We start from the raw sequence: 26,844 nt of genomic DNA, 5'->3' as shown, positions 1-26,844 counted from the left end.
ATCAAATTCCTAGAGGTACCGTGAAACATGAAGGAGATATTTGGGTAACTTTGTGTGTGTGTGTGTGTGTGTGTGTATGTGTGTGTATGTGATTCCTTATCTAGTTTAGAAATAACCATTCTTATTGGAGATTAAATGGAATTTAAAATAATGGGATATTTAAAAACAAAGGATACCATTGACCCAATTTGTTTGCCTATAATATTCACATTGTGATTTTCATACTATGTCTCCAAACATTTAAATGTCCTCAAAATTTCAATGATGTCATTTGTTTTTGGTTAGTTCTCTCTACCTTATTAGTAAGCTGGTAAAATCAGCGGGGAAATGCCAGGAGTTATGGGAGTCTATACAGGGAAGAAAACTCTATGCTTTTCTGCTTTTCCTTCAATTGTAAAAAAATAATATTTTTAAAATAAGCCTTTAAAAACAGGAGGTAAGTTCAAATCCAATATGGGTTGTTTGACAGACTGTAATTAGTCCTACTTAGACACCCTGCATGTCATAAGTAGGCCAGTTCAGTCCTGTTAGAAATAAATTGCCTTCCTTTGATTTTGTATGAAGTCTCAAGATTGTCACATCTAGTTTTAAAGCTGCCAAGTGATTTCTTTCAAATTGTAAGCATCTCCATACTGGAAATAGTAGTTAGGTAAATTCATAGACTACCCTTTCTCTCATCTTCAGACATCCCTACACGTGAAAATCCTAATAGATTTGAAGACAGTGATTTGTGGAAGGTGAATAAGTCAGGATTTTAAGGACGCAATTGCCATGGAATGACCAAAAATAGTTACTTTTTTCATTTCCTGCTATTTACCATATTCAGATTCTCAGATTTTTAAAAATGTTGAATCCCAAGAAACTTCTTTAATGATGTGTATATATGTATGTTATAACAAGCCAGGTTTTATAACATCTGTATAATACACACAGTAGATTTTTGGGACTAAAGAATGTAGCTAGGTCATTTGTTCCTATTCTTTTTTATGTAAAGGAATTGTTTCTTTATCTTTTTCATAAAACCTTGAAGTCACCAAAAGCATGAGAATGCTTAGTGAAACCTTCCCTGGAAAGGGATAATAGTAGCTGTGCATAATCCACGTAAAAGCGTGAATGGCTGGACTCCTTTCTTGGTTAGGAGTGTTTGTGAGTGACAGAAAGTGGGACCCACTGGAAATGTGTTAGATCAAAGTGGATTTTAACATCAACTGGTAGTGAATCCTTTAGCAGAATTACTGAAATGATCCAGTATTAATCAGGATATACCAACAATCTTTGTAAGATTGTCAGATCACAATTTTATGACGGATATAACTCATAATAATAAAATGACCTATCAATATGTTTTATCAATATATTCCCTCTAGGATAATTCCTAAACAACTATTGTTTTTAACAATCAGTCACTGACTTTATTTTTAACACATTTGGCTATATATTAGTCAACTGGTTCAAAGATATTTGTGATTACTAGCCATAAATTTAATGCATATCTGTGTACCTTAATTGAATTTGCTTTTGCAATGTGGGAAACAGGTTGTTTATGATCTATCTGACATTATAATGCAAGCCAACCCAATGTAACATCACAGCTGTAGGTAGAGTATTTGGGATCTGATGCTCATTTTCCAGATGGATGATGGATAAGCAATCTAAATTTATTGTGGAAGTATCAGCAGATGGAAATAGAATGGAGTAAATGTCTCTGCTACCTGTGAACTGGTACACTCCATCAATTACCAGCCAAATGAATTATATTCCTGGAGTTCAACACAACTCTTAATTAATTTTTGAGAAGAGCCTTTTTGTCAACCTATTAATAAATCCAAGTCACAGGTTGAGAACAAGGTGCTTGCTCAGCTCTACAGAGAACCTATGGAAGTGGGTTCAGCAGCCCATAGCTCACTCTTATTAATTCAGAGACCTTATTGGCCTCCCCAACTAATTGAAAAGCATATTGGTACCATTGCACGCAACTGAAATAAATGAGACAGATTGGTAACTCCAAGCAAATATAAGTAAATTAGGATTGATGATCCTGATGAGAGTAGATTCATAGTGTCACTTTAAATGCAACCTAGTTTGATTCATGGGCTTGCACCTGAAATGTCACTGCAATCACTAAAATATTTCAATTGTAAGACTGACGGTTTTAACTTGACCCTGCCCCTGAACTGCATCCCTGCTACTCAGAGAGGTAATCCATAGAAAAGGAGGTATTGAGCCTAGCCTCTGAGAATGAACCATTTCCATTAATAATGTGTCCATCTATCCTCAGTTGGGATTGGCTCAGTTCCATAGAAGTTTCAGTACATTGGAAAAGGGCCAGAATGGCCTAGTGTTTTTTTTTTTGTTACAGGCCTGATTCTCATCAACTAATGAGGGAAAAGCTTCTCTCCTCTGTATTAATATGAACAACTTAAAAACACAGCAGTGTGCCAAAAAGGGGAAATGCACTGCCCTTAAAAATGGAAACAAGTTACTTCCTGAGGTTGGAAAATTTTAATACAAGGTGATATGAGCTAACTTGACAGTCCCAGACTAATCCCTATCTCCATTTTTATTTTTGCCAGGTTTCATGTGAAATTTTTAGGTGTCTCCTAAACAAGGTGGCCAGCTTTGTGTTTTGTGCCTTTTAATAGTGTCATTAGCTGTTGCTGTGTTTGCTTTTACAAGTTTCTTAAACCTGAGGAGCTCAGTTCTAGAAATGGTATCAGTTTTTATTAGCTAAAGTAGATTTATTTTATCAAAGCCAGAAGTTCTATTCTTTTTTGACCATTCAGAGGATGTATTCTAATAAACTTTTGAGAATAATTATATTCGAATTTATGCTTAATAATTATTTGTGCTTTAGGATTAAATATTCAGACCATCCTATTAATATGTGACAATAACTAGCATTGAGGTTTACAAAGCAATATATTTATGTATATATATATATGTGTGTGTATATACATATATGTATATAAACATACACATATACTTATCTCATTTAATATAACATCACAGAAGGCTCAAACTGTATCATTGGACAGTTTACATTTCTGGAATTCCTTCACCACATGGATATGATTATAAATCTATCCTAAAACAAACATATCCACAAATTTTATATCAATGAAAAAAATGTCACAGATAATTTCAAGCAACTAATTTTATTTTCCTGATATTCGATTTCATCAAATATTAACAGCCAAAAAAGCTGGTCATCAGCTGGCATACAGAAATTGGTTAATATACAGCTTATGTATATGCTGCATTATAATTTTTAAAATTTATTTTGATATGCACTTAAACACCAAAATATAGGCATTTTTACATAAACATATGTATACACACATATATGTATATCTATGTACATATAAATTGAAAGAGTTAGGCATGAAATTACTGATCTGTTATGTTTAGCATGTTTTTCTTTTTCCATATAGTATATGATCAACCTATAATTTTTAAAACTAACCTCCTTGTGCTTTTTTAAATGGCCTTTCTTCTCTTCTCTGCATTATTTGAAGATACCTCAATGATGCTCTTTCTCCCCCTCTTTATAATATCTGCTTTTTCCCCTCCTTGTCCTCTCACCCTTATTTGAAAAGGAAATAGTTAACCAATAGACATTAAACATTTATTAAGCACCAAATGTGTACCAGGTACTGGTATGAAAAACAATCTCTTCCCTCAAGGAGCTTACAATCTAATGAAGGTAGAATATAAAAGAAAGCTGGGTTGGGAATGGAGGGTACCAGAGGGTTCTAGGTAAAACCAAGCAGAGCAGTTGGTTGGAAATGAAGAGTTGAAAATTCTGAGCCCTCTTATAAAAGGAAGCTTTAGGAAGAGTTCTTTGCTCTACCTTCCATCCCTCCTACCAGAGAAGAGAGGAAATTGAAGGTATTTAAAAGGTGTTGAGTAGTAAAGCTGAAGAAGTCTTCATGATGATAAGATTTCAGTTGATGAGCTTATCCTGTGGGAAGCATAATATTCCTGGAGACAAAACCAAGCACACCAATGATAGGAAATGAAATAAACAGGAAAAGCAAAACAAAACAAAAAAAACCCCAAATTTGTAACAAAAATGTATAGTCAAGCAAAGGCACATTTTCACATTGGCTGTGTCGGTCTGTCAATCAGTAACCATTTATTAAGTACCTACTACATTCCCCAGCATACTAAGCACTGGGTATACAAAGAAAGATAAAAAAGTCTCTGATCTCAAGGAGTTAGTATAGCATAATAGAAGGGACATAATGCAAATACCTAAGTACAAAGAAGTTATATACAGGATAAATTGTAAATAGTCAACAGAGGGAAGGTCCTAGAATTAACTGGAATTGGGAGTGGTTTCCTAAAGAAGGTGATATTTTAGCTAGGATTGCTGAAGAAAGCCAGGGAATCCAGGAGGTAGAGAACAAGAGAAAGAATTCTAGGCAATGGAGCATTGTCACTGGAAATGCCCAGGAGAGATGATTGTCTTTTTAGAGAAACAGTAAGTAAGCCAGATTCTTTAGAATGCAGAGTATGTGAGGAAAGAGAAGTAAACTATAAGAAAACTGGAAAGGAAGGGTGCAGGGAAATGGGTACAGGTTATAAAGGCCTTTGAACATCAAGCAGAAGACTTTGTTTAATCCTGAGGTGATAGGTAGCCACTGGAATATATTGAGGTGGGGAGTGGTGGTAGTGACATGGTCAGATAAACTATCATCTATAGCTAAGATTCTCTAATTATAAATTAGGCACTGAGTTTTGAGACATTTATCTTTATCATACAGAAAACAAAATTTTACTGTCTATGTGAATAGAAAAAAATACCTCCATGAGTTACCTGTCTTTCTGGCACCAAGAGTGGCTTTTTATCCATTATGTTATATTGTCTCTAAGATATGTCAAGAGAAAAGAAGAACCCTATAAGATTTCAGATTTCCAGGTAATCATTCATATATTGATCAGAAGAGATAATGAATGTAAAAAGGTTTTGTAAACCTTAAAGTACTTTCCAACCAAACAGAACAAAACCAACCCCCAAATTTGACATTGAAGGTACTCTGAAACTAGGTCCCATATTTAGTTTCCAATTTAGCATCTTACTACTTCACTGGGACCTAGTTGTTCAATTTGAGCCGATCATCAATCTCTTTCCTGCCTTTTCCTCTTTCATTTTCACTATAGCTTGACTGCTCTCCCAAGCACCAGATTTACCAACTAAGACACAAGCCAGCCTTCAAAAAGCCCAGCATAAATCTTATCTCCCCCATGATGCCTGCCTTGATCATCCTCGCCAGAAGTAATCCCGTCCCTTCTGTTCCCTTCAAAAGAGTGTAGTTCATATCACTCACATTATACTCATCACAGATGCTTTTGTGTTCTAGTAACATTGGCCTCACATGGCCTCTTCTTCCCTATACAGCTCTAACAAAAAGCCTTCTGTGTAATAGGCATCGATAAATGTTATTGTTAAAATGAATGAATGAGTGGACAGGTGAGCAATTGTTGTTATATATTATTTTCATAACAAACAAAGGATTTGGACAGTCCTCCCTAGTCTGTAGTGGAATTTGATCTGTGGTAAATTTATTATTGACACATCCCCCTTGTGATGTCCGGTAGTTAAAATATGCTGTAGGACTAGGACAAATGAATGAAGGGGAAAAACAGAGTTGAGACTCATTTGTCTAGAGATTATTTGTGAATATTATTTAATGACTGATCTCAAGCACTGGATGTTAAAAAATGGGATAATAGACCCAGAGTTGGAAGGGACCTCAGGACTGTCTTGTTCAACTATTTCATTTTACAGATAAGAACATGGAAGCCCACAGAAGGTAAGTGACATGCTCAAGGTCACAAACGTATTAAGTACCAGAGGAGACAAATGAATAAATCCTACCTATGAAATTGTATCCTATATTAAGAGTGGGAAGTAACCTTAGAAGTCCTCTAACTCAATCTTTTCATTTTGCTGATGAAGAAATTGAGGCACAGAAAGCCTAAACAGTTTGCCCAAGGTCACACAGAAGAGTCAGGTTTCAAACCCCTGATTCAAAGTTCATTTATTCTTTCCATTACAACATATTGTCTTTTCAGCAACCTGAATCCAGAGAGGGCTGAATAGGCTATTTTACATATTTATCCCAGAAATATTGGGGGGAAGAGAATGCATCATTCCGATTTAAAAAAAAAAGCTTTTAGAGAGTATTCTAAATTCTTAGGTGATAAAGATGTTACTACAGGAGAGACTGTTATTTTATTTTATTCTTGGTCAGTAAAATGGGATATATCACTCCTTACTCTATGGTATTTATACAGAGAGAAGGCTCAAAACATCTTTCCTTTCAAGTTTTAGGCAAACCATGAATATTGCTGGCTCCTCACCCATCAGTGGCTAGAGAAATTTTACATGTACATGTAACCTAGCTATTGTATCTCTAGCTGATGAGGTTACTGAATTGTAGAAAGAATTAAGCAAACTCAGAGGGAGTATACTTGATTAAAGAAATCCTATTCCATTAAACTCTTGGGTGTTGTGTTTTTCAAGGGAATTTTAAAACTCACATTAAGCAAATTTTAAGCACCTACCACATACAAAATATTCTTAGGCCAGAGGGAGTGATTAAGGAAGACAGAGTCCATGCCTGATGAGGTGATAGGACCTGAACCCCAAAAGGCAAATACCATGTCTCTGGCAGCAACCCAGACTCTCAGTAGGCCCCCGTGAGAAAATCTTTGTTACAGGCACCTACAGAGTTGATCCTGAAATTCCCCAGATAAAGGCTATCAGGGCAGGCGCAGGTGCAAGGACCATGCTCTGGCAGCCCTTCTATTTTGTCTCTTCAGCAAAGCTATCTCTGTGGACTCCTTCAGTTTTCCCACACATTCCAGCAGCCTAGCACCTGAGCACATCATGCCTTCATGGAGTTTATGATCTGCTAGGGGTTAATGAAATGAATAAATAACTGCAATACAAAATAGTGCATGGCAATTCCATATTTGGGCGCCTAGATGGCCCAGTAGATAGAGTGCTAGGCTTGGAGCCATGAAGACCTGAGTTCAAATCCAGTTTCACATACTAGTTGTATGACCTTAGGCAAGTCACTTTTTTTTTAAGCAATTGGGGTTAAGTAACTTGCTCAAGGTTACACAGCCAGTTATTTCTGGGTGTGGTGCTAAATATCAGAGCCCAGATTCGATCCCAGGTCATCCCGACACTGGGGCTGGTGCTCTTACTCCCTGTGCCACCTGGCTGCCCCAGGCGAGTCGCTTTTGACCTCTGTTTGCCCCAATCTGCTGGAAGAGGAAATGGCAATCCAAACTAGTATCATTGCTGAGAAAATTCCATGGAAAGTGTGGTTCATGAGGTCACAAAGAGTCAGATATGACCTAATGACTGAACAACAACAAATTGCACAATAGAAGCAGAAACAAAATACCATATGAGGTGTAAAGAAGCTAAAATAACTTTCAGATTTGTAGATCAGGGAAGATTTCATAAGAGGTCCCTTTGAAATGGGTCATAGGATAATAGGATAATTAATAATAATAATTAGAGTTAGAAGGACCCCTAGAGGGCATCCTCCTTGCCTTACTAATAACAGAATAAAGGCCCAGAAAATGACTTGTCTGGGGTCAAACAGATAGTACAGTCAGCTCTGCTATAGTTCAACATAGGAGCTCCTTTGTTATTGTTTTTAGTCAATTAGTTATATCGGACTCTGTCCTCATTTGGCATTTTCTTGGCAAAAGTACTGAAGTGGTTTGTCATTTCCTTCTTCAGCTCATTTTACAAATGAGGAAACTGAAGTAAACGGGGTTCAATGACTTACCCAAGGTGACAAAGCTGCTAAGTGACTAAAGACACATTTGAACTCATGTCCTCCTTACTCAAGGGGCAGCACTCTATTTACTGTGCCACCTACTTATTCGTATAAATTCCTAAAAAGCACCAAACTGCAAAATTTTGCAATTCAAACCATAGAGTTTATGGGGGAAATTGAGGTTTAGGGATAAAAACATTTTGTCAATGACATAGAAAAGAGATAGGAATTTTTTTAATGGTAGCATAGTTTTATACATGGTAAATAGTTAAGAAATACATAAGTACTAAAATAAATAGTGGTAGAGTCCATAGCTTCAAGCTGATGCTTGACCTGTACCACAGTTCCCATGGCCTGGGCTGGCAAAGTATTCTGCATGTTGGGCAGGCCAGAACTCCAGGCCATGGTAGTAATGGCATGCACAAGTCTTTGTCAGCCCACAGATTCTATGGCACCAGAAGTTATACAACAAATATGACACTTTACTTTTCTGAAGTTTGCTTGTAGAAGTGGGTGTAGGAAGGATTGCAGAGTGTAACTTATTGGAAGTGGTACAGTTTTCTGAATTCTTGTTGTCTTGCAAGGAAGAAATCATTCAGGATCAAGTTTGAAATTCAAATTATGCTCCAAATATGCTATATGTTAATCATGTTGGAATAAATTTCTGTTTTTGAAGCAAGTATTATAGTTGAACTGACTGTAAATGGCAAAGACTCCAAATTTGGCATTCTTCACAACAGTACCCTGACTCTTCAGGTATGAATAAGGAGGGAGAACATAGAAGATATAGGGAGAAATATAAGTAAAGGCATTCATGTTTGAAAGAATAGGATGGGAATAGGGGGTGGGAAGAAGTTTAGTTTGTCTGGAGTATAGAGTACTTGAGGGGCAGTAGTGTGAAATTAAGCTGGGAAGTGAGGATATTGCCACATTGTGGAGAAATTTTAATGCTAGACTTAAAAGTTTGGACTTTGTGTATTAAGTAATAGGGAACTATCAAAAACTTTTGAGCAGAAGAATGACATGATGAAAATCGTGCCTAAAGGTTTTATGACTATTGTTATGGAACATAATACTTTAAATCATAATAGTATAGAAGATAAAGAATATTTCTTGGAATCAGAAAGAACTTGGTCCAAGTTTCATGCTTCATGTACTGACTGGTTCTGGGCAAATCACTTACCCTGTCCTCATCTAAGTCAACTCTCTATGGCTATACACTGCAAAACACTCTGATATGCATCGATAGGGCAAATTTCTTCATTGGGAATTCCTCCCCCAAAATGGAAATAAAGGTTCAAAACTGCCTCAAAGTAAAACAAAGCCAAACTAGAAACACAGTATTAAGCCAATACATATTATAAAAATGTTTCCTCTAGTATGGATGGGAAAAAACATCCCTAGACATATATACATTTCTCTCAGCAGCACATTCTTAATCATCTTTGAGGATGTTATAATATCAGTGAATAAATGAGAAGGCAAAACTACTAAGAATAGCATTTTAAAGCCAAAAGTCTCATAGTTTATAATCAACAAGACCAAAGACTGCAGGGAGGTCAAGGAGTTTTAGAATAAAAGACAGAAGGGTTGAATAGCAGGAAGTGAAGAGATTTAAGGAGTAGAAGTCAATGGTATCATAGCAACACTGGGAGAGAACCAGTGGAGGATCCTTATAGGAAAGCTGGCATCTGTATTCCTACTGCCTTCTGGATATTAACTATTGACTTCCCAGTTAGAGGTGGGAGGAAAAGATCTATCTTCTTGAGCAAGGACTGGAAGCTGTGATTCTGTCAAGAGAGGAGTAGGCTGTATTGGGAAGGAGTGTCTTTCATGTTTCGCTAAATGAGTTATCAGGAGTGTTGTGATAGTAACAACAATAATAGCTAATCTTTACATAGCACTACGTGCTAAGCACTTTACAGTTATCTGATTTGATGCTTAAAACAACCCTGGTGGATAAGTGTTATTATCATTCCCATTTTATAGATGAGGAAACTGAGGTAGACTTTCCCAGTCTCACATAGTTAGTAAGTATCCAAGGCTGGGTTTGAACTTAGGTCTTCCTGACTGCTCAGGTATGGTTTGGATTAGATAGCTCTGAATTGCCGTCCAGTTTGAGGCTCTTGACATAGCACTGAAACGAATTTCAGCATCAAATAATCATTGATTAAGAGCCAGAGGGGTTCTCAGAGGCCTGGCAGTAGAGTCCTTTCATTTTACAAAGGCCAACCAGGTGACATAGTGGATAGAGTGCTGGGTCTGGAGTTAGGATGACTCATCTTCCTGAGTTCAAATCTGGTCTCAGACATTTACTTGATGTATGACCCTGGGCAAGTCACTTAACCATGTTTGCCTCAGTTTCCTCATCTGTAAAATGAGCTGGAGAAGGAAATGGCAAACTGCTATAGTATCTCTGCCAAGAAAACCCCAGATGGGGTCACAAGGAGTCAGAAACGACTGAAAACAACTCTACAGCAATAAAAATGAGACTCAGATAAGTTAAGTACTGTGCCTTGTCACAGAATCAGTATTTGGTAGAGTCCAGATTCAAACACAGTTCTTGATTCTCAATCCAGTACTCTATCTATCCTCTGCTAGATTCATCACTGCTTTGAAACAAACAAAATTAAATTATTTCATGTCCCTTGTAGCTCTAAATCCTACAAGTGACTTACCAGAGGTCTAAAGAACAGAACATAGAGAAAAAATGAAATCAAATCCTAAGTCCAATTCCAGTGCTATTTCTCCTTATCTAAGTAGCCTTATAAAAAAAAAAGTTCCATGAAAACATATGACTATAGATTTATAGATTTGAAAGGAACATAAGTCTTATGTAAGTTCAACACCCTCATTTTGTAGATAAAGAAAATGATTTGAAATGATGTTAAGGATGAACCTCTAGCCCTTGACTCAGCAATAAAACTCAGAATCTGTTATTCCTTGTAAGACAGTCACTGAATCTCAGAGTTGGCAAGACTTCAGTGGATGTCTAGTCTAAACTATATCTGAATAAAAATCCCCTCTGCTACATGCCCAGCAAGTGCTCATCCAGCCTTTTCTTGAACATCTCACTCTCTAAGGATGACCACTGCTCTTGAGGATAGTTCTGAAATGTAAGGACATTTTTACTTACCTCAAGCCTAAATCTGCCCCTTTGCAGTTTTCACCCATTGCCCCCATTTCTTTGCTCTAGAGCTAAGCATAACATGTCTTCTATATCATATCCTTTCGAATTCTTAAAGATAGAGATAATACTCCCTCCTTACCCTCAGTCCTATCTTCATCAGTATTTCAGAAATACTACTCTGGATTTTTTAATCAAATAATTAATCCCAAGAAGTTTTAATTTGTGCTCCCTTTTATCTATTCTTTCTTTATTTTACATGTTTCTTCCTCACTCCATAAAATATTTCTATATTAGGGGGAAAGAACTAGATCTGAGATTTCCTTGTTATAGACCCTTCCACCAATCCTTCTACCAATACAGCCAAATATCTTCCCTGAAAATTATAGACTTACAAAATTGCCTTGGGTATGGAGGGGTTAAGTGAAATCTCTAGGTCATGCATACATATATTAGAGGTAGCTCTTGAATATAAATATAGCTGGATATGAATCCATTTCTCTTTACATTATTCCATCCTGCCTCTCATACCTCTATTATGTTATATTCTCTCCTTCTCCTTCTCCTTTCTCCCTCTCCCTCTCCCTTTCCCTCATCCTCTTCCTCTCCCTGACTTTCTCTCTCTTCCTCTCCCTCATCCTCTCTCTCTCTCCCTCTCCTTCTCTCTCTCCTTCTCCCTTTCCCTCTCCTTCTCCCTCCCTCTCCCTCTATCTTCCCCACCTCCCAGACTTGCACATAATTAACTGAAACATTTAAAATATTTCAAATCATATCATATAGGTATTTAAATATATAGATGGGGTATACCTATATTATATAACTTGAACTTCAAAGCAAACAATTGAAATATTTTTAATTAAAGGAAAGTCTACCATAGTCATATTTGTAATTTTCAATTATTCATGTCAAACATCAAAATTTCCATCAATATTTTGAGTGCATGAAAAATGCAAAATAGAATTTCACACAGAAACTATTAAAGAACCTCCAAAGATTTATTTGGGACAAAGCAGAAGCTGAGAAATGACCCTTGTATTTATATGTCACTATAGCAAATCATGTTGTCCCATGGTTTCACTGATGCGTAGCAACGGAAATAGTGGACATGAGTACAATAGACTTTTCCATAGACTGAGTTTTCCAGGTCATTTAATTCTCTCTAGTGTCTTCATAACCGCTCCAACAGAGGTAATGATAACAGATTGTCACATTATCAGACTCATGGTGACTTTTTTGGATGGAAGACAAAAATTCTACTTTCATGAAGCAATAGATAAAAATAAAGAGATTTTTCTAAGCACTTACTATAATATACACACATGTACACACTTATATAGAAAGTAACCTCACTTGTCTGAAGGTCATTTACCCTCAAACTTCAACTGTATGGAATTCAGCCAAGAACCAAAAGAAGAACCAAAAATATGTCTGAGCAGCCACCATAGACGCCATCATGTTTATATCCTAGCATTCATACAGTGTTTCTTTAGGAGTGTCCATCAGTCTATACTCAGCCAATTGTTAACAAAATTCCTCAGATCTTTATTATTTGATCTCATGGTTCAAAAAAATTAGAAGAAATAAATTAAAAGGGGGGTGAAAAGAGGAAGACAGAACTACTAGAAACAAGGACACAGGAAATAGTATGAAGCAACAAAAAAGAAAGGAAACTGTAAAAAGTAGACATAAGAATTAAGTGATCACCATAGTTTGAGGGATTTCATGTGGAAAAAAGTTTATAACTTTTAGCATCTCTTTAAAATATCCCACTAAGTGCACAATAATTGATAGTTCTGATGTTAATCTGAATCATGAAGAATGGGTAAGTGTGTAAAATGGATAGAGAATACATTAGAATCCACAAGAACGATATGCATCATGACTATACTAATATAAATGAACAAATACTAAAAGAAACCACATAGCTAATAAAATATAGCACCCTTTTCTCAAAAGAGAGATAGGGGACTATCAGGCTAAAATGTTTTATAAAAAGATATGTTCATTGTGTTTGTTTTAACCTAACTAAATATATCTAAATTCTGTGATGAAGTTTGGGATATCTAGAAATGCATGTAATGTAAAAACTGAAGGCATCAATACAACATATTCTGAAAATAAAGAAATTAAACTTTTTAGTAAATTTTGTTGAAGGCAGAGAATTATACAATATATTTTAGAAAGATACCTGTTTAAAAGATAAAAATAAAGGAATTTTGGTGTTAAAGAAAAAAGCTACTGTTTTCTAGAAAATTCATTTATATGATGTACTGAAATTGACAGAAAAGGAAGTATAATATCAACAAGCATCATTATTCATTCATACTCTTCAAAATCTAAATTTATAGCCATTAAGACTATATAGTTCATAGACTCTGGACTTATTCTCCTACCCCATATGAATATTGACTGGTTGAGCAGCTATAGTACGGTTCTTTCATTCCTACTGGTTCTTTTTCAACTCAACAAGTAGTAATTTGTCTTACCAGAGTCTTTGACACAGTTAGCCACACTGATAGTCTTAAGACACGCACATAATTACAAAGTACTTTGTGGTCAAATATTTTAATTGGCAATTCAGGCTTGACAGCAATCACAGAAATCTATCCAGGCAGTGCATTAAGGATGTACTAATAACCAAGGAAAAGGCATACTCCTCTCCTACTCTGACTGAAGGAATGCTAATGCAGCATCAGACTGCTGAGCCAGCAGAGGGAGCCCAATTAGTATGTACTTTGTAAATTCCTTGAATTTTTCCTTTGGAATTCATCTAGTCCAGTCCTCTCATTTCACAGATGAAGACTCAGAGTCCCATAAAAGTGAAATGACTATCCCAGAGTCACAAAGAAGCTTGGACTAGATCCAAAGTATCCTCACCCTATACTACCATATATACCCTATACTACTATACTCTTCCACTACATCTTGCTATTTTTAAAGTATGACAAACATATTTTGTTTTCTATTTTGTCTGAAAAGATCTTAGAGTAAGTCTCAGGAATTTCTAGTTTACTACCTAGGGAATTATGCAGAAATCAATAGTGATTTGTTACCAAGTTGCTAAAACTCACTTTGGAAATTTTAATTAATTTAAGACTCTCTCTATAAGAGGAATTATTCAGTAGGCATGTCTGCATATACTAACAGACCAAGGCAGAAAACTTTTTGAAACTATTTAATAAAATGTAATTGGGATATATGAATAGGATCAGCTTTAGTAGCCTCATGTCATCTTAGGTGGTCATGTAGACATATCCTGTGTAGAAAATTCTAGGTAATTTTTGGACTGAATTACAGTCAGTTTTCATATATCACATGGAACAAGACAAAAAATTAGGAAAAAATGAAAATCTTTTATAGAAATTCTAAGTATGAGCTTGGTTCTATATTATTTTTAAAAATATCTCAAGTAATACATTCAATATTTCCCCCCCAGAAATTGAAGTCAAGCCTGTTGACCTTTATTTGTAAATACTATTTTTTAATATGTTTTGAGGGGAGAAGGCAAAGCAGTTGGGGTTAAGTGACTTGCCCAAGGTCACACAGCTAGTTAACTGTGTCAAGTGTCTGAGGCTGGATTTGAACTCAGGTCCTCCTGACTCCAAGGCCAGTGCTCTATTCACTATGCCACCTAGCTGCCCCCTATTTTAATAACTTTTAATGGCAAAATATTTTACTTTCTTCAGGCTTGGGGCACCTCTCACATCTATAGGATCACCAACAGTAACTCAGCAGTAGTACAATTGAGTTCTTTCAGTATATCAGTTGCTATTCATTTGAACCCAATGACTTGAACTCCTTAATGACAGATAGTTACTGTCTTCCTAGTTCTTTATTTACCTTGGAGTTCCTAGAATTGAACTGCTAAATTGTAGGGCACCATTCTGATAACTTTACCTTTAGCTACCAGCTTGTTCAGAGGAAGAAAAAATCATCTGGGCCTATTTTACGGTTTATATTTTTCATGAAATGAGGGTTAGGAAACAGATTTATGTATAGATTTTAAATTGGTAAACAGTGTGTTTATGTCTTATTGTCTATTATAGTTTATTATAGTATATATATAATATTATAGTTTATTATGGTATATCTCTTTGTGTCTTACCCTCTTAGTAAACTATAAGGAACATGAGGAATGGCATCATGTTCTATCTAAATTACATTTCCCAGAACCCAGAGCAATGCTCTATACCCCTTAAGTGCTTAATAAGTAAATTTTGGTTGAAATAATGAATGACTTTCTAAGTTTTTAAGTTAAAAAAAAATATATATATATACCCACATACACATACACTTATATATACACACCTGAGTGTACATATATGTATATATGTGTGTGTGTGCATATATATATATATATATATATCTCATATCAATTACCATTCAGAAGCTATCATTTTTATGCTTGACATATTTCAAAGAAGAAATTTTTAAAAATTAAAGTAGAATAGTTTTTTAAAAGAAATTTTAAAAAGTCAATACCATATATTATGTAGCAGAATGAATAAAAGGAGTAAATGAAAGCATGGAACATTTTTGCATTTTGTTGTCTTTGTACTTCCAAATGTCTACTATTCTCAAGAGATTTAGTGTGGTGCAGTAAAAATAAAAAGAGTTAGATTTGGGGTCAACTAACAATTGTGTTCAAACCTTACCTCTACTACTTACTAGCTAGCTGTGTGCCTTAACATCTTGAATCTGTTTTTTCATCTGTAAAATAGGCATTATAATACTGTAGTAGCCATCACATGGAATTATTGTGAAGATGGAATGAGGTAATGAATTTTTTAAAAAGTACTTTACAAACCTTAATCAGCAACATAAATGCCAGCTACTATAATCATTAAATTTTGAAAATGTGAATAATACCTAGACTACTTTTCTCACACTGAGAGAGTAGATAGAGTGTTACACTTTGAATCAGGATCCCCTGGGTTCAGATCCCACCAGGGACATTAGCTGTGTAGCTAGTGAGTTAATTCCTCTAGGTCAGACAGCCCTCTAACTCTATAAGTTATAGGTGCTTGTATTAATGGAAAGGCTCACAAACTTAAGGCACTTTTGTTTATTAATCATTTTCATTACTCTGGTAAAGAAAGTGCTTTTTTGCAGGGCTTAAAACTATCTAAATTTGAGTTTTTTGTAAATAGTAATATAACAAGAATCCCAACAGAGAATTTACTAACTCAAAATATTCATCTTTTAGATATTGAGAATATTACTATATAATTTATTTTTAGCTTCTTTTTAGCACTGAACTGGTATCTTTATATGCCTCTAACACAGAAGTCTGTTCCTCTATATTGTTTAAAAGTGGTTCTCCAACTTTTATTCATCTAATAATTGAAACTTGAATCCCATTGTTATCAATCTAAAACTATGATATTTGAATCATGAAAAGGTGATATTCTTAACTTGGTCAATGGGACCCTAGTAAAATAACAAATCTGAGGGTAATGACTGAAATGAGTCCTTGGATTGTCTTTAAATAGTACTAAGTTGATCAATATTGTCACATATTTTGGATATATTCCCTTCTCTTTGTCCAGCTTTCCTTCTACTGAATGGGACATGAATCCTTAGCCTCGCTCAGGTCTTCCAGTAATCCTTTGAAACTGATGTGGGAATTCCCCTAACTTTTCAGCATAGGGCTTTCTTCATTGTCTTAAATAGTTTAACTTCAAAAACTAAATGTTCCCATATAAATATGTATGAAATATTTTAGGTAAGTGGTGATGGACAATGTGTCCTTTCACGTTCATACAACTAATAGGGTATTATGAATATATCAAAAACCTTTCACAGAAGAGGCAATTAATAAATGTTTTAAAACTAAATAATAATGGTAATGAAAAGTAGAGATGACCAATTAAATTGGCAAATTGGACAAGACACAGTAGTTTTGCTGCCCCAATTTCATAAATTTATATCTGGAAACATTAAAACTGCAAATGAAGATCCTGTCGCCTCTGGAAACTATTTTCTTTCTGGTCTGTCAGCTCTGTCACCTTTTGAAGGTCACTCTTTTAAGAAAATCCTACTTCTTGGTCTTCTAAAAGGGAGATTAATTCCACGTGTCTTCCTCTTTGACCTGAATGGCTAAACATTAATTCCTGAAAGTGATTTGTCCAGGAGTATCTTAGAAATATTTTAGTTGTTTAAAATGCTCTTTATCTGAGAAATCATTTAAAATGGAAGATATTGAAATGTTTGTAGATCATAAATTTACTTTGGAAATGGGAAATGTTGAATATATTTGTATTTGAATTAAGGAGAATAGAAATCACAATACAGTTTAGTTTTTTAGTTTTTATTTTTTTGTCCCCCCCCATTCCACTCCTATAGGGCCTTTAGGCATGGAGTATTCTTGCTCATTACAATCAGCAATTACAAACTGAGATACGTTAATCTGAAAATATTTCCATATTTCCCATCTGTTGAGTATGTGCACAGAGATAACCTGTAAGGTATTTAAAGTAGACATGATTTGGGAACAGGGTTAGAGAAGATATGTTTCTTAGACCTCACTCAAAAGAAGGTCTAGTGGGCAATTATAAAACATTTCTCCCACTAAAAACAAAATCACCCTAGATTCTTAAAGTTGGAAGACCATCAACAACTCTAGGCCAATTAATTAAAAAATTTAATCCCTTGAAGTGGTTACAATATATTCAAATTTGCATTATTTTAATTTATAAATATGTAAATATGGTAATTGATTCCAGACCAATGGAAATATGCAATATGAAATCAAACAGCAGGAACATTTTGGGAAATACATTATTTGTACTAATCAGGACCTGGCTGTAGTTCAGTCCTCTCATTTCATAGATGAAACAGTGAAGTTGCAATTTGCCTGATATCATATGACTTTTTTTTTTGACAAGGCCAAGACTGGAATCCAGGTATTCTGACTTTCAGTCAAAGATTTATTCACTATATACAACATTCTAACTAAAAATGTCCCAGCTATAAAGAAAGTCAGGCCCCCTACTAATTTGCTCTAGGGTTAAGATAGAATGACGTCCTTCCTCAAACCTCCTCTTGTAGTTCAGTGAAATCATCTTAGAATCATAATGCAAACAAAAGGAGTGAATGAGGAATTTGGGGTACCATGGCAGGTAAATGAAGGAGATAATTTTGACCAGGGAATCTTTTGGGAACCCTTTACTTTGACTCTATAAATAGCTACCTGCTTTACTTTTTCTTGTCTAAGCTCTTCTGGTACCACATAGGAAAAAGTCCCTAGTTCATCTCTGCCTATCCCATCTCTCTGAGAGGTCTCATATAAAAAAAAATTAGAGGCCTTCCTGTGGTCTTTTAGGAAAATAACAGTAGAGAGCCTCTTCTAATTAATTTCTTAAATTATTTTGTTAAAGTTCTAGAAAGGATTGGGGGGGGGCGTGTCTTAGATGACTTCTTATAGTTCCAAAACTGTGAAGTCCCCTATGCTTTTAACTGTATAAAAATGGTCTAAAATGTGGAAACTAGCTGCATGCAAATAATTACATTCCCTACCATATTCTCTTCAATTCACCAAACATTTACTGTCTAGAAGGCACTATTTATACTGTACTTACTACTAGCACCACATTTAGAAAGCAAATGTTTGTCTTCAAAGAGTGACTAGTCCAGTAAACAAGATGAAGTATGTACCTAAGAACAAAAACTCACTAGGAAATAGTAAATGGTTAGGAAATGTCATATAGAGTGACGGTAGAGTTTTAAGGAGGAAGTAATCACTTCTAGATGGGGGAATCAGGGAGATCTAAGTGGACCCTTGAAGAAGAGGAACCATTCTAATTGTAAGAGAGAGAAAAGAGTAAATTTTAGGAATCAGATAAAAGGTAAATAAAAATGTAGAGGTAGGAAAGGACAGGACAGAATTGGAAAACAGTAACTACTCACTTTGATTGATACATAGAGCACATGAAGAGGAGTACAATATAACTAGAAGGAAGGGGTGGGGGGTTACCATATTATAGTGAGCACTGAATGTGTATGCTAAGGAATTTTCACTTTAAACACTAAAAATAAAATCACGTATAAACACACAAATACACATACATTAACATTCACTCATACAAACACAAGGAGACACATGGAAACATACAGATACACAAAATGAGGAGCTACTGAAAGTTTTTGAGCAGAGCAGTGACAACAAGGCTGTTCCCTAAAGACAATTACTTTGGAAGAAATATAAACAATAGAGAGGATTAGCTAAGCATAGGGAAATTAGGAGACTAGTATGACAGGCAGGCAGGAGGCTAGAAGGGCCTCCTCTTAGGTTGTAGCTTTAAAAGAAGTGGGCACTGATGTTAGAAATATTTTAATGAATTTAAGAAGGTGAGTGGAGGAAGAATGTAGCAGTAAGAGATGAAAGATTAAGGGAAGTTTATAGACAATAGTGTGGTATTCCAAAGGACATAGTAGAAGGGGTGGAGAAGGGAGATATAGTCATCATATGGCAAATTGTTTTCTTCTTTTCACATTATTTCTGAATGCCAGGTGGATTTTAATGTCAGTGCTCAATTAAGGCAATCATTCCACTTGTTTGTCTTTTAATGGCTAGATTTCATTTGTGAAAACATCTGCATAAGACAAAATAAAAGCAAAAAAAGTTTCTATTTTAGTTCTAATGTCAGCTGAGGAAAAAGAAAAAAAGAAAAAAAATACTCTGGAGAGATCTATGTGTAGGTAGAGACAAAGCTAAACAATAAAAATTTTAAATGGCCTCAGGGTCTTAGCTGGATACAGACTCAATGCCAGGCAACTATGTAACTTAGCTGTTAAAAAAGCTAATGTGGTCTGGGCTGCTTTGATAGAAGTTGAATGCCCAGAGCAACTGTGTGATTTGTTACACTACACTCTGTGATATTCAGACCACACCTGGAATATTGAACTCAGTTCAAGGCACTATGCTGTAACGGGCAGATTGTGAAGTGCGACTGTCTAGGGAAAGGCAACCAATATGGTAAACAACACAGAAATCAGATTATAGAAGAAATAAATGAAAGAATGGGAGAACTAACTGGAGTAGTCTTAGTGGGTATATGATAGATGATTTCAAATGTTTGAAGAGTATTCTTGTAAACAAGGGACTATATTTATTCTGGGCAGCTCTAGAAGGCAGAAATAGAAGGAATGGTTGGAAATTTCAAGGAAACATATTTCAACTGAGTATAAGGAAGAACTAAAAAACTAGAATTAGGTTAAACAATGAAATTGAATGGCTTCACAGAATCACTGAAATTCAGATATGAAAGAGGTCGAGAGGCCAGCCAGTCCACCCTGTTCCTGAATAAGGATTCCTTCTACAATTTAAGCTGCTAGTGGTAATTTAGCTTTTGCTTAAAGATTTCTAGGGAAGGGAAATGTATGAGGCAGCCCACTCCATTTTTGGATAATGGATAATTTTTATGAAGATTTCTTTAAATCAATCCTAAATCTACCCTTCTACAATTTTTACATAGGATCAAGCAGAATAAATCTATTCCAAGTTGTGATCATTGATCAATCAATTATTTGTTGCAATTACTTTTACTAAGGGCCTACTATGTATTGGGTGCTGAGGATACAAATCTGAAAGACAAATAGTTCTTATCTTCAAGATGGAATTGTATACCACACATCATGGAGTTACAGTTAAGGAAAAGAGCTTTGCTCTATCCCAGGGATTCTAAAAGGATGTACTTTTGACAAGAGGAGCCAAAATTACATAGAACTTTCACTAGCAATCACATGCTTGAGTACTAATCTCCTAATTGTATGAAATTTATACAGGGAAACTCCTGGCTGATTGCGATAGTCTTTGGTTGATCTTCCTGCCTCAAGTTTCTCCCTTTTATAGTCTATTCTCCACTCAGCTGTCAAATTGATCTTCCTAAAGCACCAGACTGACTGTCAATCCTTTCTTCAGTAAACTCCAGTGGCTCCTTAACACTTCCAGCATCAAATATAAATCCCTTGGTTTTTAAAGGTCTTCATGATCTGTCCCCCTTCTATCTTTCCAATCTTATTATATCTTGCTTCACACAATGTACTTCCCAATCTCAGTGACACTAACTTCCTTGGTCTTTCTTGTACAAGATATTCAACCTACCAACTTAGTGGGGAAATTTTCTCCATTTCAATCTTCTGGCTTTCTTGGCTTCTTTCATGTCCCAGTAAAACACTACTTTTTACAAGAAGCTTTTCCTGATTCTCCTTAATGTTAGGGCCTTCTCTCTGTGGTTATCTTCAATTTATCCCGTGTGTAGCTTGTATTTTTATGGAGTTTGCATGGTATCTCATACTTTAGACCATGAGTTGGTTCAAAAATGGATTTTGTTTATTTTTGAACTTTCATTGTATCTCTAGAACTTAACACAAGTCCTGACACATATTAGGTGCTTAATAAATGTTTGTTAACTTGACTGCTTGACTCTCCAACAGTATGCTGTATTCCAATGTATGAATTGAATATAAAAAAATAAAATTAAAAGTTTGAGAGCCACTGGTCTAGTCAGTCACTGAGATTGTTAATTGAGACATAAGTCAATGGGTTGTCATATTCTTTTTTAAGAGTAATGGTAGTACTGTATTCATTTGATCAATTTAGTTATTGTTCCTTGATCAAGAGGAGAAAAGCAGTGGTGGTAAGGAGATGACAAGATGTTGGACCTTCATATACTTTAGGATAGTTACCATGTCCCCAATAGCTATCATTCATTTCATTGTGTTTTTGCCCATTGTCAAATCTTTACTTCCAGATTGAACACATATAATTATTTCCATTTTTCAGATAAGGAGACTGAATTAAGAGTAATTTAAGAGATTTGCTCAGATTAGAAATAAATTCAATAGTAGAGACTGTGAAAATGCAGTTAATTTTATTTCTAGTCCATTTCTACCTTTGACTCAATTGTAAGTGTAAGCAACAAACATCAATATATGTACCATTAGAATTGAATAATTCAGGCTACTATTGTAAGCTAAATCCAAATAATATCATATCAGGTAAGAAGTACTGTTGCTTACAAAGTATTTCTTATCACATTCTTATAATTTAAATTCTAGTCTATAATATTATTTTTATTAACACTTCAGGAATAGTGGTCACTTCTCATAGAAGTGATTAAACAAGTTTATTCATTGAGTCCATAAATATTTTTTAAGCTCTAACTTTGCAAATCACCATGAAAAGGAGGGTATGTGTGTGTAAAGAAGTGTATTTTTTTTTTCAAAAAGTATATTGCTAATATGTGTGACTCAAGCTCAGAAATTGGATGGGGTGAATCCTATGTCATTTTAGGTAATTCTTCAGTCATTCCTGTTTGTTTAATTGGTAAGACCTGACAAGATGACACTTCCTTGTAACTACTACCATAGTTTGAGTGTAGTTTCCATGAATGGAGAATGGGGCTGTCAAAAAGGCAATGGAAAAAAGTAGACTGGGTGTATCCCATAATTCTTCAACTCTACCTCTCTGAGTAGGGATTTTTCAACTCACTCATAGGCCTGAGTTGGTACTCAAGATGGGACCCTCTTGTGTCTTCCAACTAATAGTTGATTCAAATAATAAGACAGGTTCATGGCATCGCAATCCTCTTTGCCTTCCTAAAAGAACCACTAAAGAAGAACAACTAAAGGCAAAAAAAAAAAAAAAAAAAAGAACAAGTGGGTGGTAATCATTTTCTCTTAGAGGAAACAATATTAATATCCTTCTGGACTGTAAGTAATTAATATATTGAACCCTCTTCTTTTCCTCATATATGATGCTACATGTATATTATGCATTAATAAAAATGATAAATAATGGATGAGAAATAAGTTTTCAGTTCTTTGAGCATTTATGTTATAAAGTGTTAATATACATGTTCATTTCTTTAGGAGCATTCAATGCTTCTGAGAAGTTCAAAATATTTACATGATAGGCTATATTGCCAATGTAACATTTATAGCACTTATGATCACTATAAACATACCTGCATAGGGATTGATCACAAAATATAATAGACTCTCCACATAGAAGACAAAAGCAAAACATTTATTCATACACAAGAACACCAAATTCCAAAACCAGTAAACTGATTCCATCATAGTAGTAAAGAAGTTAAGAAGTCATAACAATACAGAAAGCCACATCATCCTTTAGCCTTCCCACAAACCAACATTTACTCAAAAACCTGAGCTGACTCCCTGGGACACATGCTTTTCTCCTCTCAGTCTAGCTAGCTCTGAGTATCCAGATTCTGGGTTCTTCTCCACCCTTGAGCAAACTCCTCCCACCAAAGGCTCCATGAGATTACATACAGCCTATTAGGGGGCAGAGTTTATTTTCAGATCAGGGAAGGTCTTCAAATTCCCTTAGGTATATTAAGGGGCAGGGAAGACCTTCAAATGCCCATTATCATTACATATACTATTATTAAATATACTATAGCAGGATAACTCAAGTGAGGCATATGCTTTGTTTTATCAACATTTACATATATATATATATGCGTGTGTGTGTGCATACAACATAGTATATATGCATATTTTAATTTTATTAAAAGAAATATATCTGTGTGAACATGCATATAGCTAGTATGTTTATGTATACATATGGGCAGACATGCTTATGTATTTACACATATGTGCAAAGGGCATGTTGTGTGTTTATTTGTTTATATACTTATATGCAAATTTATATACATATAGAATAAATATCATCTACATGCATATTTATAGAGATATCAGTTTAAAATATATGTATGTGTGCATATGTATGTGTGTATATATACACATATAAATATATACACCTATATATACACAACAAAAATTTATATTATAGATTCACTTTTTCACCTATCATTATCTAGAGAGACAATAAAGCATAGTGGAGAGGGAGCTGATTTCAGTTAGAAAAACCTGGATTCAAGATCCATATCTGACACATACTGCATGACCCTTATTTTTTTAAAATTTCATTGGCCTAGGCAACTCCAGAATTATAAGTTGAAGAGAAGGTGCAGACCTCTATTGGTGGAGAAAATTTTCCTACCTGGGAATTTCTGAAACATGATTAAAATAACAGATCTAATCCCTATCCCAATATTTATCTAAAATTTCTCCACAGTGTAGGTGAAGTATATACAGAAATCATTTTTACATTTCCAAAGAATCCATCCCTGAGTTTCTTTAAATATAGATAACTTAAGAAAGCAGATAGCTTTCATAAAATTTTTATAGCTGGCATACGATTTTATACAATTTTTATAGCTAGTTTTTTTTTGATAGAAGACTAGTTTCTAAAATATGTAAAGAAACAAGTCAAATTTATAAAAATACAAATCATTCCCCAATTGATAAATGGTTAAAAGATATAAACAGGCAGTTTTCAGAAGAAGAAATTAAAGCTATCTATAGTCATAAAAATGCTCCAAAGCATTATTGATAAGAGAAAAGCAAGTTAAAATAAATCTGAGTTACCATCTCACACCTATAATATTGGCTAATATGACAGAACAGGAAAATGATAAATGTTGGGGAAGATGTGGGAAAATTGGAACATTAATGCATTGTTGATGGATTGTGAACTGATCTAACCATTTTGGAGAGCAATTTGGAATTATGCCCAAAGGTCAACCAAACTGTCATACCCTTTGATCCAGCAATACCACTACTAGATCTGTATCCCAAAGAGATCATGAAAAAGGGAAAAGGACCTATCTGTGCAAAAATTATTTATAGCAGCTCTTTTTGCGGTGACCAAGAATTGGAAATTGAGGAAATGTCCATCAATTGCGGAATGGCTGAACAAGTTGTACTATATGAATGTAATGGAGTATTATCATGCTATAAGAAATGATGAGAAGGTGGATTTCAGAAAAACCTGGAAAGACTTATATGAACTGATGCTGAGTGAAGTGAGCAGAAGCAAGAGAACATTGTGTGATGTATAACTAAGATAGACTTTGTTCTTCTTGCAAATACAATGATCTCAGAATTCCAAAAGACTCATGATGGAAAATGCTATACACAACCAAAGAAAGAACTATGAAGTCTGAATGCATATCAAAGATTTTTTTTTCATATTTTTTCTTTCTCATGGGTTTTCCATTTTGTTCTGATTCTTAATTCACAAAATGACTATTGTGGAAGTATATTTAATATGATTGTCCATGTATTACCTATATCAAATTACATGTCTTTTGGGGGAGGAGGGAGGGAAGAAAAGAAGGAAGAAAAAAATTTGGAACTCAAAGTCTTATAAAAGTGGATGTTGAAAACTAAAGGAAAAAAAATGTAAATAGATACCTTAATTTGATTTAATTTACTGGCATAAATCCCCCTTCAAGAGAAAACTGGATGTACAATGAATGGAATGGTGGGGCCTGGAATCAGAGAAATCTTAGTTACATTCAGCCTCAGATGCTTAATAGTTGTGTAACCCTGGGCAAGTTATTTAACCTCTACCTCCATTTCTTTGACTAAAAAAAGTGGATAATTGTACCTAATTTGTATTGTTATAAGGTTAGAATCAGTTAATATTACAAACATGTTTAGTAAGTGCCTGGCACATAAGTAAATATTTATCTCCTTCCCATTACTTTCCCCTTCTAAAAAATGTGAAATTTTTTTCAAAAAAGCATCTCTGATGAAGCAAATATGCTTTTTTCCTCCAATATATCTTTATACATTAAGACAGCCCCTCCCCTCAAGGTCCTTACAAACTAATGAGGGAAGACAATATAGGAAAGGAAACTGAAAAGGAGGGGAGGAATAATGGGGATATAGGGGTGGGGAGTGTCAGGATCAAGATGTGATTTTTGAGGAGTTGAAACCAAACATAGGTGTAGTGAAATAAAGAGTTGGAAAAGAGACTTAGGAAGTTCATTGCTCCACCCTCCAACCCTCTAATCATAGGGAAGAGAGAGAGCTGAGGAATCTGAGGAGGTGTTGAGTTGTTGTTCAGTCCTTTCTGATTCTTCATGATGCTGTGTAACAAAGCACACCAATACTGTCCATAGAGTTTTCTTGGCAAGGATACTAGAATTGTTTGTCATTTCCATCTCTAGTGGATTAAGGCAAAAGAGGTTAAGTGACTTGCTCAGGGTTACACAACTATGGTCCAATATGGACTCAGGTTTTCCTGATTCTGGGCCCAGTGTTCTATCTACTGTTACCTAGCTATCTACCTAGCAATCTCTACAATGATGAGATTTCTCATCATGAGCTTATCCTGAGGGAAATCTGGTGTTCCCGCAGTTGAAAACAAACAGAGCAGCTAAAAATACTAATATTGTTATTTTTAAAACTAACATTCTCTTTAATTGCATTAAAGGAAGGATAATGTTCAAAACAGTTGAGTGTCAGATCCACTGTATTCTGATTCCTTCAGATCACCTCTGGAATATGGTGTTCTGTGTGAGCATTACATTTTAGGAAGGATAGCCACAATCCGGAGTACATCCAGAGAAGTTCAATCAGGATGGGGAAGGAGGGGACCAAAATTCCCTACTATATCATAGTTCAGTTAAACGAAATGGAGATATTATCCACAGGAAGGTAAGACTTAGATGTAGGGGATGATAATGGTCTTTAGTGAGTTTAAGAAATCATATAGGGGTGGCTAGGTGGCCCAGTGAATAGAGCACCCACCCTGGAGTCAGGAGAACCTGAGTTCAAATCTAGACTCAGACACCTAACATTTACTAGCCATGTGACCTTGGGCAAGTCACTTAACCCCAGTTGCCCTGCTCTCCCCCCTCCAAAAGGAAAAAAAAAAATCATCATATGGAGGAGAAATTAGACTTGGCTCCTGAAAGACCAAGCAGTATATAGCATTTTAAAGCTTAATAATAAATAGGAAGCTAAATGGATTATTAAACTGAAAAAAATATATATTTATTAAGTACTTGCTAAGTTCCAGGCACTATGCAA

At 35.1% G+C, this 26,844-nt stretch overlaps 1 protein-coding gene across 1 annotated transcript in view; it reads left to right on the top strand.

Moving 5' to 3' along the window:
• CNTN5 (contactin 5) overlaps positions 1-26,844 on the top strand; it is a 1,715,246-nt gene that overhangs the window by 489,568 nt on the left and 1,198,834 nt on the right. The gene's annotated exons all lie outside the window — the stretch shown is intronic.

Source organism: Petaurus breviceps, unplaced genomic scaffold, assembly GCF_028583685.1.
Source record: "Petaurus breviceps papuanus isolate PSGF00001 unplaced genomic scaffold, PetGlider_PUasm1.0 91133, whole genome shotgun sequence".
NCBI classification, from domain to species: Eukaryota; Metazoa; Chordata; class Mammalia; order Diprotodontia; family Petauridae; genus Petaurus; species Petaurus breviceps.
The sequence above is the reverse complement of the archived record's forward strand: the minus strand, read 5'-3'. Positions and strand labels throughout refer to the sequence as shown.